Source organism: Bombus vancouverensis, chromosome 3 (assembly GCF_051014615.1).
Source record: "Bombus vancouverensis nearcticus chromosome 3, iyBomVanc1_principal, whole genome shotgun sequence".
Taxonomy (NCBI): domain Eukaryota; kingdom Metazoa; phylum Arthropoda; class Insecta; order Hymenoptera; family Apidae; genus Bombus; species Bombus vancouverensis.
In genome coordinates this window covers 17,317,501-17,330,816 of record NC_134913.1, presented here as the reverse complement: position 1 = coordinate 17,330,816, position 13,316 = coordinate 17,317,501, and the positions used below count along the sequence as shown (strand labels likewise).

General features: G+C 39.8%; 1 protein-coding gene across 2 annotated transcripts in view; it reads right to left on the bottom strand.

The window, feature by feature from the left end:
• LOC117154049 (RNA binding protein fox-1 homolog 2) overlaps nt 1-10,818 on the bottom strand; it is a 330,394-nt gene extending 319,576 nt beyond the window's left edge. For both annotated transcript variants that reach the window (XM_076617305.1, XM_076617307.1), the window contains exon 1: nt 10,266-10,818. The gene's annotated coding sequence lies outside the window, so the exon portion shown is untranslated. The remainder of the gene's footprint in view (nt 1-10,265) is intronic.
• Between the last annotated feature and the right edge of the window lie 2,498 nt (nt 10,819-13,316).

The window sequence follows — 13,316 nt, the reverse complement described above, 5'->3', positions numbered from 1 at the left end:
ACTGTTAAAAAATGCTGAGGATCTTGTCGATGAAAATTATCATCTTTCGAGACTCTATGAATCAAAACGATACTATCTTGCGTAGTCGTATAGTCTTTTCGACATTAATGTATCAACATTTCATACTACTGTCAATCAGAAACTTTCTCGAGCTAAATATTCCTCGCGTATTAATTTTTTTTTTCTTTTTGTCGCATAAGAAATAACCAACTCTCTCGCCAAAGACGTGGTTGTATTTCATCGCAAAGGAGCACAAGCATCGCGCGCCCATTACGGTGTCATTGCTCGCGGGCAATTAAACTTAATAATCGAAGCAGAGAAGCATACGGAGGGGACGCGCGAATCGCATAAATACTCTGTGCAACGGACGCATGTGAAAAGAAGGAACAGTAGAACGATGAGAGAAGAAAATAGATCTGGCCTCATACGATGAAAGCAGCTGTGTAAACGCAATCGTTAATGCTATGCGAATTGCTCGTAAAATCAAGTATCGCCACGGTTACCGATCTCACCTGAGACTGCCACTTCCGCCGCGAACAAGTTCCAAAGGAGTTTCGAAACTCTATACCCGCCCATATACCAGCATTCTCGGCTGTCGAGTCGCGTGTATGCACACAAGAGTTGAGGGAAAGAGAGAAAGAGAGAGGGGCACCATCGCCCTGAATTCTCGTTTCGCGCGTTCCCATTTTACGAACCTGCATTGCAACGAAACAGGGGGACGTTGTCGACGAAGAAGACGAAAAATAAGGAGAAATGAAACTTCTGCGGCAACATGGAAATTTTCTACGGCCGACGGTTGTCAATCATTTCGAGACCGATTTTCTTCGAAGAGTAGTCGTAATAATATGTGTACATATATACAGGGTGGTTGGTAACTGGTGGTACAAGCGGAAGGGGGTGACTTTACGCGAAAAAAGAAGTTGAAAATATGGAATAAAAATTTTTCGTTTGAGGCTTTGTTTCCGAGAAAATCGACTTTGAATTTTCGCTCGGTACGCGTGCACTTATCACATCTCGTTATAACGGATCTCACTATAGATTTTTAAAAAAGTTAAAAAAGAAAGATTTTTATTCTATATTTTCGACTTCTTTTTTCGCGTAGAATCACCCCCTTTCCGCTTGTACCACCAGTTACCAACCACCCTGTATATATAATAGCGTGGGTTGTAATTTATTCAAATTAAAAAGAAAGTATTAGATTGTTCTGGAAATTTGTAGCAGTTTTGTCAGTTGATTCGTTTTGTTATATTCCGTATATCGCAAATTCGATGAGACTTAAAGAGAATCATTTATTATATACTGGAATATTTCTTTGCGACTGAATATGTAATGCATCGGTTAAGTAGAGAAATGTGGTATTGATCGGTAGGATGAGTATCGTGTTTCAAAAAGAAAAGAGAACCGTATATATCTCAGTAAGAAATAACAAATGTCGATTATTCATAAGGAACTTATCCTATTTTATTCATATAATCAATCACATTTTTCTGAATGCTCGGATGCCTGAACGCTGTCAGAAAAGTTATAAGAATCTAACAATCTTTTTAAAGGTTACTTTTAAAGGATATCGTTCCATTAGTCTCGAAAGAGTTAAACGAGTTCCTTGTCGAATGCTTTGACTTCCAATGTATTTTGTAGTTGATTGAATTTAATAGGAAGAATTCATAGGTCAGAGAGAATCATTTTAACGAAGGATCAAGAAGGTTCACGTAGCAGAAACGAGTTCTCTAAGCGAGAGACGATTAATCATCGATATAATTTCCCTTTTCTTACGTGCAATTTCCCGTGATTCTCTCCCGAGAGTTTTAATTCTTCCGATGAACAGCGAATGTAGCAGTTGTTCGACGAACATCGTTTTATCCGAAGTTAATATTTCAAGCATCTTCTGGTAAATGTAATGGCCGTGCCATCTTGTTCTCGCATCATAGCGCACGCTATCTAACGATCGAAAGAAAGGAAGAACAATCTTCATGAAACTAAACTTCTGCTCCGGCGCTCCACATAAAAACTAGCTGGAAAGTTCGCTGGTAAGAACGAAGTTGCGAAGTGCTAAAGTAACGAAGTGAGAATGTTGATCGAGTGTATAAGAGACACGAATATTGTTCGCTACCTATTATACTATACACAGGTATCTCGCAACATTTTTTGTTAATACATACATTTGTTATTATTTGTTAATATATATCTTTTATTTAATATATTTGTTCAATGATTAAATTTTTATGCAAATTCATATCTTTATGAACAACAACCGAAGGAAAAGAATTTAAATAAAATTGCATCTACCAAATGTCGTAACAAATAGTCTACTTTGTATATTTTTTATCTTAATTAATCGAATTATTAATTTTTGTTCGTCATTTTTCTAACGTGATTTTTCCCTTGGTAACAAATTAATTCGATGGTGAGAAATTAATTTGACGAAGGGATAAGAAGTGTAATTTGAATATTCTTTTACTAAAAATAGAAAGAGTCGTTATTTATCAGAAACATTATTCACCACGTTCATAAATAATAAGTAGCGTGCAGAGCATACTGTTTCTCATTTGTCGTAACGTGTCAAGTTGATTAGAGTATTGCACGAAAGTAATGCAATCGAAGATTTTAAAATCCTATAAAACGAATGTTATTATGGATCGCTAATGTTATCAATATTTTTTACAAAAATTTTCTTTGCAAAATTATTTTTTCCTCGAAAAAGTTAACCGACAGAGTGACGCGCGAGTGAATCTTCTGTGATCGTTTGTGATCTTTACATCATGGAATGTTCGATCATTCGATGCAGCAAAATCAGTCGTTCTTCAAGCGTTAAATCTTCAAATAGCGAGATCTTCGATAGGAAAATTATAAAATTTTTAAATAATAAAATAGTTAAGTTATCGAGTCTTCGAATCATCGCGTTTACAACTTCCAAAGAATTACGTTACTTTCGTTTCATTCTATGGATCCAGTAAAAACTCGTTCAGAGCAGTAACACTGTCTGTAATTGGTAGGAGGGAACTGAATTAAACGTCGGACAATTTTCTCCAGGCCTCAAACTCGATCGTTCCACCCCAGGAATAAAAAGCTGGATTTTGATTGCACAGAGCGGATCGACGAGTTGGAAAACCGCTAATTTTACCTCGGTGCCGACACAGAGAGGACGAGCGTAAATTATGAATCGATTACGAAGTCGACATTGACTTGCAACGTATCGTTCGCGAGGCTGTACCTTTCACGGTCCCGCGTGTGTCCGCGCGCGAGCAGCTGCGTCGCTCGTACAGGATGCAACAGCTTGCACACGCCGCACCACTCGTTATGTCGCGCCTATAGCCACGCGGCTGCCTGATCGATACCACTTCTGCTTGTTCCACGACCAAGCTAAAGCGTTTTCGAGCGTGCTGTTACGTTTCGATGACCTTTACCTTGTTCTTTGATATCCTTTTTTAGAATTTTCTGGCGCTGAGTAGGCGGTACCAGAGCTTGCAGGGGCATAATTTTATGGAAATGTCAAATTTCTGACAATGTACGAGATCTTAGATTTGTTATACTTCTATGAGATTACAGGTTTATTATACGTGGTACAAGATTTTTTAAATCCCTATAATTTTTAGAATTAGGAATTAGTACTCCAAGATCTGGGATTAGGAATTTTTTAATATTTGCAAACGAGGTAATTCCAAACAGTGCACTAATTAATCTTATGGAAATTTGAAATTTCTAATGAGAATAATAACCGTGATAAAAGAAAAAAGATTCGATGGAACGGCGATTTGGTAGATGATTTATGAAATCGAATTTCTGAATATTTGCGAATAGGATAATTCCAGGTGATATTATGGTAAAATCTAAAAAGAAAAAAAAATGTGAATTTCTAGTGAGAATGACGATTGGAATATAACGAAAGAAATTCTAATTGCTAGTAGATTATCAGAACCTAAGACGGCTCAATCAGTCAGAAAACTGGTCTTCGGTACTTACGAAAGTACGAAATTCCTCAAAGAAACCTGCATTTCAACGATCATCACCCTCTTTACGATTCAATCCAGTCTGTTATCGCTCAAACAGTTCCGAAATCCCATCGATCGTATCAGAAGAATCCTCTCAACTCTAAACGCATCAAAAGCGAAAGGGAAAACGGTGCACTCGCGGCACGATCTTACGTCGAAACGAACAACTTCGCCGGTAAAGAGCATCCCCAACGAGGGTTGAATCGTCGACGCAACGCGAACAAACGCAAAGAGCGACGAGGAGAAGGAAGCGGCCGCGCAGCCGGTAAGAACGTGCTTTCTCGCCAGACTGACAGCTTCGCGCCGCTTAAGCCGGCTTCCAGCCCGATACCTCGAAACGAAGTTTCCGCGAAAAAGATGGATTTACGCCGGGAATTCTTCCCCGACTATTTTCCGGGGTCGGACGCTCTTCTCTTTCTTCCTTTCGCTTAGACTCCCGAGCTCGAGGATGGAGAGATTCGTTCGTGTCGTCGCTCACGTTCGCCGCTGGAATCAGCGGGACGAGATATTCCGGGATTTCGCGTTCATCTTCAGCGACTTTGCGCTCCCCTTTTCGTCCTATGGGAGTTCTGGTTACTTTGATTACCGCTTTATACGAACTGTCACGTGAAATACGGACACCGATTTGCATAAACACGTGAAAGCGAGTCAAAGATCATAGAGTGACAAAGGATAAGCCGTCTTTCTCGCGAGTTTCAATCGCGGCTACGCAACAACCGAATAGAAAGCTGTCATACTCTACTTGTGTAGACGTTAAACAATGTAATGGAGGAGAAGGAAAGCGGAAGTGGTCTGCGAACCTGGAAGAATATAAGGAGATGGCAAGGAGGCTGAAAACCGAGAGTAGATGTTTGGTTTGCTACGAGTTAGAACAATTACCGTTAGAAGGATAAGATGAATATATCAAACGCAAGAATGTACCGAACTTTTAAAAACTCAGATTTGAGTTGGTTTATGATTTTTGCAACAAGAATCGTCTAAGTATAGGTTGAACGTATGGGATTCTTAAAAACTCGAATTTACCCAGATTCATGATTTTCCACTCGTGCACGATGCGTACGATTTATCTCTATCCCATGCACGTAGCTTTCCCCGAAAATATCTGGATATTCGTTCGACGAGTAATTCCTCCTTTGACAGAGATTTTACGAGGATCGTGTCGAAGGCGATCAAACGAAGCTGCGTTGCGCGTTTGCATAGATACCGAATATCCTCTCTCTTTCCACGCTTCAATCCTCCTCGTTGTTTTAACATCGTTATTTCGCCTTTGGACACGGCAAAGGAACAACAGAGGAGTTTCACGATTACTTCGTAGTGTACGTAGGTGCGCCGTAATTTCGGGTAATTTCATTTCGCTGGAGAGACACCGGCTGGCCTGATTACGGGTTGACAGAGAGACCGACCGCGGACACTAAGGGCTGATGCGACGAAGCTACGGTTCGCTGTCGGTATTTCCGTTGAAAAATGCCAGTTACTTTGAGATTGCAGTCTCGCAACGCTGAGCATATCGTGACCGGCATTACTGTCATTATTTGCCTCATCGACAGACGAGAGGCGAAATCGACGAGAGACGATCCTTGCTCGTTCAACGACTCTTGTTCGCGTGCGAGGACGTGGAACGTTGGTTTCTCAAAGCGAAGAATCGTGGCCAGATCGATTAGAATACAAACTTCGGTTCAATGTTTCGTGAAGTTTGCGAATTTCTTGCGAGAATTCGTAGAATCGTGGAACGGAAGGTGAGAAGTTGAAGAGATGTCTCGAGTGTCTGCACTTAGGGCAGCTGGAGAACAGCACGCGATTTGCGAGTAGATTCGAGAAATATTTCTAAATAGCTAATTGCGCGGTAATGTAAAAGGTATTGAGAACTTCATTTATATGAAGCTTGAATGTTAGAATTACGTGTTTTTAAATTTGCAATTATGAAAGAAAGCGTATGGCGCGGTATAATTAATACGTTGGTTTTATCCTGGAAGAAAAGTGCAAACGATAAAATCTTCAATTTAAAGATATTGCGGCTAAAATTAAACTTTGATGGAAAAATTTGAATGCCACTGAAAGGTTTAAACGTGTTACTGCGTATTAAAAGTTTCAACATTCGTGACAAAACTCTCTATAAAAATATAGTTTCGTTATTAAAAAAAGAAAAATGAAGAAAAACGTATACTTGTACTACTTTATTAATTTAATTAATTAATTACTTGATTAATTTTATTATTTTAATTATTCACTTTCAATATATTAAAATTATCATAATCATTTATTTATAGGCGACATTGAATAAAAATAATTACTCATTAACCAATTGCTTCCCATTCGATTCATTTCCAATCAACCTCCTATATTTCTCCCAGACAAACATATTGACAAACTTGCTATAGAAACATTATAACTACGACGTACACCACTCCAATTACAGGGAACGCCTGGCGAGCTCCGAAACGATATCAAACAAACGCCCGTCTGCCCATAATTTTAGAGATACCGCGTGGTCTCGTGGGCGTATCGTCGCAAATTTCACAGGCATTAGCGTTATAAGATTGCATACCTACGTACGCTATTCCTATTATTATCAATTGAAATGCCCTATTTAGCATTCGAAAGCTGTTAGTAAATCGTTAAGTTGCATATTTTTTAAGACACTGAACCGCGTTTCTAGCCAGTGAAATTAGAAAACTCGGAAAGATGCAGTTAATCAAATTGGCGTCTCAGTGGTTCGTATAACTTCACCTGAAAGATGAGAAACTTTAGATGGAAAATTCTTTAACGAAAGAAGGCAGTGTATTAATCAAATCCGAATGTACAACTGCGCCGATCCTCTACATTGTCCTGAAACACGATACACGCATTTCTCATCGACGATAAATTTCATTAAGGTAGAAATAGCGGAATCGTTTGATAGATAAGAGACGATGGTCATCGATATCGCGACCAAGCCTTTGACATTAGCTACCAGTCCCTCAGAAATCCGGTCGAACGTGATCTGGAACGTGAACAAAAGAGGAGCGGTCGAGTCTTTCGACTTCTTGCTCGGCGACGATCGAGCGCTGTCAGCAACCGACAACGATCTTCGTACGATCGAGAAAGACCTTCTGGGAATACCGGTTCCACAACGACAGCCGAAACAGTTCTGTTTTTTACTGGCAAAGAAAAAATGAATTTTCTGCTTGCGACATCGCGCCCAGGCGAGGAATCGAAGCGGAGAAAGTTGACTCGTCGCGAATTTTACATTGTTCTTGGTTGCAACGTTAATTCACAGCTTTTGTTCTCGTTTTTGTTTCCTAGTAAGCGTTATTAGGTGAAGTGACTGGCTTTGGCAGCTGATAACGAGGCTGTCGTTAATAATGGAGAGCGCGTTAATGCATCTTTTGATTATACAAGTTGCGAGCCAGTTGAAAATTGAGGATATGGAACGGAAGTTTCCCTAGCAATTATTGCCAGAGAATTGTTTGACGCGTCGACACTAAGTTAACGTGCTTTAATGTAACGCGATTTTTCTTTCTAGAAAGGCTAAGATTCGTTAACGTAGGTCCCGTGTACCGTATATTTACGCGAGTTGCAACTCGCAGTTATCGGCAAAGCAAATAGAAATTTCAAACAAAAGAGAAAATATTTCACTTGAAAATTTTCCATGAGAATAGAAATAATCTGCTTTTATATTTTTAAAAATGAAATGCGATATGCAGACCCTCTTATACCGGGTTGTAACATAAATTCACCCTGTTTTTATGTATATATTACGTATATTGTAGTAAATACAACATGTAGTATTAAACAGGATGAATCACAATATACGTGTTCCTTAAATTTTATCAAACTTAGGGGTAACCTATACTTTCAAATAAAATAACTCCGAATGATTCTGATTGATTGTAGTAAATACAACATGTAGTATTAAACAGGATGAATCGCGATATACGTGTTCCTTAAATTTTATCAAACTTAGGGGTAACCTATACTTTCAAATAAAATAATTCCGAAAGATTCTGATAATTTCCTAATGATTTTCCACATTCATCTGATCTTTCCCAAATACTGTACTGCTTCTAAGTAAAGATACAAATAATTAAATTTAAACCAAGTAACAAACTTTCAAATAGGATAATTAAAATTATTCTTTACAACTATCGAATGAAATTTTCTCGGTACACTGCTACACGTTTCTCACAAACACCGAAACACAGGATTCTGAAACGTGTTTTTTTCTCTTTTCTGTTCATTAACCGTTCGCTGACAATTTGTTTCTTTTCGCAGATATTAGGTTATCAACGTTACACGCTGACGAACGTAGGAGACGACGCGAGCCGTTTTTCTGCTGGTATGTCCAGCGACGCGTTAATCTCGCGATAAATACGCGGTAGATAATAGCCGCTGCTGCAACCGCTAATCAATGCAGAAAATACACGCGTTCCTATTTATTATTCACGGCGATCAGCTTCGACGAGCGAGTCGCTCGTACTTAGTCGATCGAGCAACGCGTAGACGAAGCCTCGAACGTTTACGATGCCGTTGGAAAACGCTTCAACGAGGAGGACGTATCGATAAATCGCGGTTTGTTATGAATACAACGTCCTTTCCTGCGCGAGAAGAGATAAACGCATTATACGGAACGAACAGCGTATATTTTCCGATCGCAGAATCGTCAGAAAACGACGTTATTAATCGTTTAACGCGAACGAGCAGATTCAAGCTGGAACAGCGCAATTATACCGCTCGATGATTCATAGGAAATCACGGCAGAAAAGGAATAGTCTCGAATCAACCGCTAAATTCGAATTCGATCGGTTTTTAACGAGAAAATAAGCTTCTGAACGAATATGAAAAGAGTCGAGTCCGATAATCCTCGAAACTAGTTTCTCAATAATGCACGGTATTTTAAGACCCGAAAGAGTCATCGTCAATTGCGTAGACTAACAAAAAAGTAACATACGTCTTTAACAAAAAATTTAAAAATCCACAAATTACAGGATAACGGTGTATAGTAGTATATATAGTATAATAACGGCCAAATAGTATCGATTCGAATATTTGTTCTTAAAAAAACTCAATTATGCGCATTTAACGGTCGGCTATTTGTGAACGCATGTGTTCAGAACAATCGTGAAATTGTAATCTTTTTTATCGTGGAAGTTTGCACGTTACTTCACAAAATTCGTAAAACACGAAACAATTTATTATAAATATTAGGTTTTAAAGAAGAAGGGGCATCGTTCGGGAAATGGTATTCTTTAAGACGACGAACATCACCGACTTCTACATACCCATTATCGTAGTTACATAATTTTTATAGGCAATTAACGTTCTAATTATGAATTATTGAAAACTTAGAAACTTAAATTTCTAAAAATATCACATGATAGAAACTGAATGTTATATAACCTTTCCTTGGCTTCACAATCGTTTGAAAACACGGTATGACGCGTCTAGGCTCGCGAAATGTTTTTCCAAGAATTATGGGAGTAGAAAAAAGAAAAGAAGCATAGGTAGAAGAAAGAAACACGCGGGGTATGCTCGAGGTTTGTAAATATCGACGCCTCGACGAACAACGTTTGATAAACACACAACGACACGATCCATTCGTTGGACAAAGGAACAGCTCCGACTGAATATAGTCGGCTGGATCCGTCTTCGCTACAATTGATTAAAGCAGATTGATTTCCACGAGGCGCCACAGGTTTCCAGGAACGTTAAGAGTCGCGTCAAGATCGAGACCATGGAAACGTGGGACGAGCCGGTCACGAGACCAACGATCGACGATATTCTCGAAATCCAGAGATCATCGTGCCGAGATCACCAAGGTCCGCGTGAAAACAGGAAAAAAACCGAACCAGCCGCGGACCGGCTGTTTATTCATGCACCTACACGCTCGTGACACTGCACTCGAATACGAATGAACCTGTGTCTAAATGTTATTCGAGATACTCTCAGATTTTGTCCGACAGATATTGAGAGAAACGAATATGCTGTTTTCTGCTTGTCGACGACTTATTAAACAATTGCCTTGACGCACGCTTTTGCGGCGTTTCATAATTTTCCCTTCGTGTTACGAACACTATGTTCCGCGAGGCACGATACGATCAATTCCAATTCATTTCTAAACAGTAAACTCATTTATTAAAGTTAACGAGACAAACGTAACAAGAATACTTCTCGACCGTTCGAACGAACAACAAGTCATAAACGCACACAAGATACACGCGCGAAAAGGAATTTCATAGAGGGGGAAAAAAACAGGCATAAAAGAATTTTACGTGATAAAATAAAAAATATTTGACTCACCGAAGAAGCTCCACTCCGCACAAGGTTCCCCACGATCCCGAGTCCAACTCCAAAAGTTGTTCCCCCGACGACACAGATCACACGTTCGTTCAACGCTCACCACCACCGGTCACTGCCTAATCCACACAACTGGCAACAATCAATTTACCGAAGGAATCGATCGATGACGAATCAACAGAGGGTGTACAATCAACAATAACGCAAATTGTAACAACAAACAATAACACCGTCACGAGAGTCGCGAAACGTAGCTCCGAGAACGAAACGTGTAGTAAAATTTCAGTTATCGTGTTCAATTTGTTAAGCGTATTTATACATACACACACACCGCGAAGGTGGAAACGAATAGAGAAACAGAAAGGGGGGATTGGCGAACGCGGGGGCGAACACGGTCGATGAAGGTGAACACACGGTCCCCTCGACGAAGACGACGGGTCTCGAGGGTACACGATACGACACGGCCTATCGTTGGGTCGCGAGTCGAGAAACTGCGTGTCCGAGTGGCACTGTGGCTCGCGCGATTCTGCCGTCGGTGGCTCGAGTCGACCTTAAAGGCCGTTCCGCAAGCGCTGCGTCGCGACGCGCGCAACATCGCTCCCGCTCTCGATGGAACACACAGTGTGCCCCCTTATCGCTGCCCAAACATTCCCGTTGCTTTTCCTCGCCTTTTCTACCTGCCCTTTCCACCACCGGCGTCACCACCGCGGATGCGGCTTGTTTTCATGCCAAGCTTTTGTCGCTTTCCGAACCGGAGGGATGCTTTTCAAAGGACGTGAATTCGAATCGCGGTGGAATAAGTTGACGCCTTCCTTTTTTCTTTTTCTTTTTTTGGTCGCTTTTTATCGGTGTAGCCAGGTCGAATTTTTGTGCAAGTATATATGGGTGAGTTTGGTGGTAGCGTGTGGAAAATTTCGCGAATAGGTTCGGGAATCGAAGGTTCGAAAGGATCTTCTCGTGGAACGATCGAGCGATTGGTATTAGAAGTATTAAAATGTTCTTGATAGTTCTGGGAGAAGGCGGATTAGTCTTGACGTTTTTAATCCGAGGTAAAAGTTTAAGAAAATTTGCAGCGCTTGATGGCTTGATATAAACTTAAAATCGAAGCTTCGTATAGGTTCGCGAAGGTAAGCTTAGATTCGAAGCTTTCAGGTTTCTTCTTCTTTTTTCTTTCTTGAGTTATTTGTCTCGATATTTATAATTTCTTTTCATAGAGTTCTTCCAGAGTAGAGGTATAGAGGATCTTGCGAATCAGTTGATACGGGAACCGAAGATTGGAGAGGATCCTTTCGTGGAATGTCCGAAGGATCGGAATTAGAAGTTTTAGGATGTTCTTGATAGTTTTGGGAGAAGGTGGATTGATCTTCGTGTTTTTCATTTCTTTTTATATCTACTCTTGTCAGGGTCGGTGTTTGAGGATAAAAGTCTAGAGGATTTTACGAACAAGTTGATATAGAATTGGAATCGTTGGTTTGATAGATCCTTTCGGATACAAGTTAGTAGTTTTGATATCTTTAATACACTTTTAGCGTTTACGGGATGAGAAAGATTTCATAGATCATTTTCAAAGAAATATTTGAACGATACTAGAGTCGAAACTTTCGTAACTGTACTTTTTATGTGGATTATGATGTTTTTAGTTCCCTCTTACAATCGCTTGAAGATAGAAGTTCGAGCATGCAAGTCTGGAGTGTGAACAAACTTGCAATCGAAGGTTTGGAAGATCCTTCCGGAGAGAATGTTTGGATGGTTTCAGGACTGGAACTTGGAAGATGTTCTTGACAGTTTCGGAAGAGGCTGACCAAGTTCCACGTAGTTGTGACACTTTTAGTTTCTTTTTATAATCTTCAGAGTAGAACTTCGAGAATTGAATAGTTGGGAGTTTAGCCAAGCCCTTTATCGTTTGCGGACAGATCAATAATACATCCTTGCTATTTAATTATTTGCCTATTCTTCGAAATTGTATTGTTCCAACGGAACATCAAACAGCAATCACAGTCTATGAAAATAAAAATTCCGAAATAAAAATTCACAACGTTGCGAAATCCAGAATTCCAATCGTCGATTCGACGGTTGAATTTTTTTTTCTGAAAAAAAAAAAAAGAAAGAAAGGGAGAACCGAATTCGAACCCCACCGGGTTATTTGGTTCGGAGGGTGAGCCGTGCCGCTGTCCATCGACGAAAATTCATTGTAGCGGTCGTTTTAGTTAGCCAACCGCATTCGTTTACCTGTATTGTTAGGAAAACTTGATTACATCGGCCGATATTGTCTTCAACGACGTACGTAACGAGAACTCGACGTGTATAATTGCGTTGTCAGTGACACACTGATGCGCGCTAGGATGCAAATGGAATTAGCCGGCTCGGTGTGCACGTTAAAATCTATAATAAACGAGTATCGACTCGAGCGAACCCCAAACCGCGGCAGAGTTTCGCGAATCGGTCATCCTGAAAGCAGTTTCGCGTGTTCGTCGTTACGATAATGTCTCGAACGACGTTATGCTGGTAAATGTGAAATATCACGTTTCTTTTTCCTTCGGATGGAATTTTCTTAATTTCTTAATTTAAGAAGGATTTTCTTAATTTAAGATTATTACAACAGGATAATCGAAGGTGCTGGCTGATAAAGCTAACAAAGTTTGTTTTCGTTTGTAAAGGATCTCGTTCTGAATGTCAAAATGTTTGATTCAGACACTGAATTAACATTTAAGATGCGAAACGTAGAGTAAGTACTATATGACTACACTGTGAAAGATTTAGAGTAGCTACTGTATGACTACACTCGAGATTCAAAGTTCGCAGAGGACGTTTCATATGCATCAACCTAATATGTACTCTGTACCCTACTGGCAATTTTAATTCGATAACCAGCCGCATTTCTGTTATATAATGGGAGTTTTTGTATAGAATGTTACAAGGATGAGAATTAATGGGCACGAGAGAAAATAAATCTGACGAATAATAAATTCTGGAATAAAATCATGAAGGTAGAGTATGAGCGCATTCGATGATTTTTACAATGTTTGATATACTATCAAACTGAATTCGATGAAT